This window comes from Medicago sativa, chromosome 3 (genome assembly GCF_051527215.1).
Source record: "Medicago sativa cultivar Bolivia chromosome 3, Bolivia_mono, whole genome shotgun sequence".
Lineage (NCBI taxonomy): Eukaryota > Viridiplantae > Streptophyta > Magnoliopsida > Fabales > Fabaceae > Medicago > Medicago sativa.
In genome coordinates this window covers 79,391,074-79,394,358 of record NC_140751.1, presented here as the reverse complement: position 1 = coordinate 79,394,358, position 3,285 = coordinate 79,391,074, and positions in this window count along the sequence as shown.

Below are 3,285 nucleotides of genomic sequence, written 5' to 3'. Positions count from 1 at the left end.
GACAAATTAATATCTCTCCCTTAAATGTGAGACTCTCTGTGTCTATGATATGGTGAAATAGCCGAATAAGGTGTCAGTACAGCATGGTAAAAAAGTAAGAAGACGAAAGAAATGATGAGGGAAGATAGTAAGTTACAAAAGATATTTTGCTCTTTTCTTTCATGAGGGGAATAAATGACGAGGGAAGAGAAAGTAAATTACAAAAAAGAAAGAAGACGAAATAAATGATGAGGCACGATAGTAAGTTACTGGTAATTTTATGAGTTTGTTGAAGGAGTTAAAGATTACTGAATAATTACACTACCATAAAATCAGACTCATTAATAAAATGTCACATCAATTATAAATGTCTAATAAGCATGTATTTTATCAACTCAACATAACACATATTTTGTCAAATTTCATATTGACACCACATTTTCATTTAAATTCTTTAGATCCATGTATGTTGATAATCTCACTTATATATTATTCAACATCTACTCTTTCATCCATTGTATAAGTTTTACTCAAATTTGACACATTAACATCTCACCCTCAAGTGTGTGACTCTCCGCATCTTTAATTATGTGACATAGTCAAATAAGGTTAAACGAAGACACAATATGGTCAAAAAGGTGATTTGATTGTAATCGAATGGAGGGAGGTTTATGTTCTTTTCTTTCGCGAAAAGAGAAAATGAAAAATAGAAAAAGAAAGAAGATGAAAAATATATTTGAGATTGAGAAATATGTCTATTGAAAAAGAAACTTTAGATTGAGCGAACTGTTGGTGATTTTATGGGTATGTTGAAGGAGTTGAAGATTTATGGGTTATTAATTTACCAAAAAATTAGACACAATTAAAAAAATGTTTGAACATTTAAAAATGTCTAATAAACACGTATTTTGTCAACTTAGCATAACACATCAGTGTTTTTATTTGGTTAAATTCTAACAAAGATCAGAATCGAAAGAATTTAAATAATAGAAATTGGTTAAAAAATGTTGCATTAAAACGGATGACACCCAAAAAATTAAATTGGATATAAAAATTAAACAAATGAAATCTAAAAACTAACCAAACTGTTCATAGTAATGTTCAGAGTTCTGAGGGAGCCTACAATGGATTGTATCATCACATTAGGTTAAGAGCAACCACACAAATGAGATCGACACCACATCGTCACCAAAAACCTTAAGACATTGATCATATCATTCATACATTTCTCAACATCTACAATTGAATCCAAATAAAGTCAAATAAAGTTAGACCGAGGCACAACTTGGTAAAAAAAGGTGAGTTGGTAGCGGTTTCATAGATAAATGTTTTTGTTAATTTTTTTTAGGGATTGTTCATTTATTTCATGAAAAGATAGAAAGTAAATTAAAAAAAAAGAGCAATAAAAAGAAATTAGAACATGAGAGAGAAATGATAAGGAAAAAAAAAATTAAGGAATGTTAGTTTCATTCGCGAGAGTATAGGAAATAGTGAGTTGTTGGTAATTTTACAGATTTGTTGAAGGAGTTGGAGATTATTGGTATTTATGCTACCTAAATAGTATACTTATTAAAGAAAAAATGCCACATCAATTCAAATTATAAAATAAACATGTATTTTGTCAACTCAGTAGAACACATTTACACTTTTCCATCGTCAGATCCTACCAAAGAACAAAAGTGAAACAATTTGAAATAATAGAGATTATATTTTTTTTTTTTGCATGAAAGCGAATGACATCCAGAAAGTAAAATTTAAACAAATCCCAAAAACTAACAAAATAATTTATCATAATGTTGAGAGTTCCGTTAGAGACTATTGGGTTGCATAATCATATTAGGCTAATAGCAACTACACAATTGAATCATATTAGGCTAAAGACAACTACACAACTGAGACTGACATCACATATTCACCCAAAATTTTAAGACATTAGGTGTATGTGTCATATCATTTATATGAAGTTCAACATCTACTCCTACATACACTGGAATTTTTACTCACTTGATACATTCACATCTCTTTGTTAAATGTCAGACTATATGTGTTTGTGATCCACCACAAAGAACCACGCCCGTGCACTCTCTCACAATGTTAAATTGAGATATCATACAACTGTTAGGCCTTCTGAAGGACCAACCACTGGTGTAAATCGACACATTTGAGAAGGTTCAACCACACATGTGAGAAAGATACCACATTTTCATCCAAAATATTTTTTTTTTTTGACAAACTTTTCATCCAAAATATTGAAACTTAAGTATGAGTTTTTTCATTTATTTGTTGTATATATTGAGCTTGAACTGCATTTGATATATCACAATATCCTCTCTCTTAAGTATGACGAAATTCTAACCCGTGCTTGGCACGGATTTCCATACTAGTATCACTATAAACAAATGACTCCTACAATATATGAATGCATGGTACATAAATGGTGCTTCTTGCTGCAATCCAAATTTTAAATCCTTACATCCATAGAAATGTATATTCTAAAATAAATAAAAGATGAAATTTTCTCAAGCATATCATGTGAATAATTGCATATGTAAACATATATTTTAGGACAAGTGACCAACGACATAAAAGCAAAGGCAATGGTCATTAATTACTCATTATGAAGGTTTTTTTAGAATATACATGAATGAGATAGGATCAAATGACACCAAGGTGTCAAATTAAATTTTGACATCAAATCTCAACTTTTTGTTTTATTTGATCTAAAGGTTTATAATTAGTCACTTAATCCTCATGTGACATGAAAATATGCATTTGCCTTCTAAAGAATAATATCTCAACTTGCCTAATTTAATCCCCTAATTTCTCGGTTCTCTCTCCCCCTCTTTCATTTAGCTTTAAAACAAGAAGCAGCGGCAAAAAATACAGAAAAAAACTTTTGCCATTATATACATTTCAGGTTCATAACATAATATCACTATAAACAAATGACTCCTACAATATATGAATGCATGGTACATAAACGGTGCTTCTTGCTCCAATCCAAATGTTAAATCCTTACATCCATAGAAATGTATATTCTAAAATAAATAAAAGAGGAAATAAATAATAAATATAACAAAATACTCAATACTCACGCTGCTCTTCCTTGATTCCTAACTGGGCCTAAATAACCGGTCACTCTCAGATCTACACTGTTATTGTTAGCCGCCATAGATCAAATACAAGTGAGGACTTGGTTGTTTTGTGAGGAAAGACAGCACCAACAGAGAACGAAGACAGCACCAAGAGAGAAAGAAAAATGTTTGAGTTTTTGGGTAAAGGTTTATATTTGTGGGTCTTAGTGAG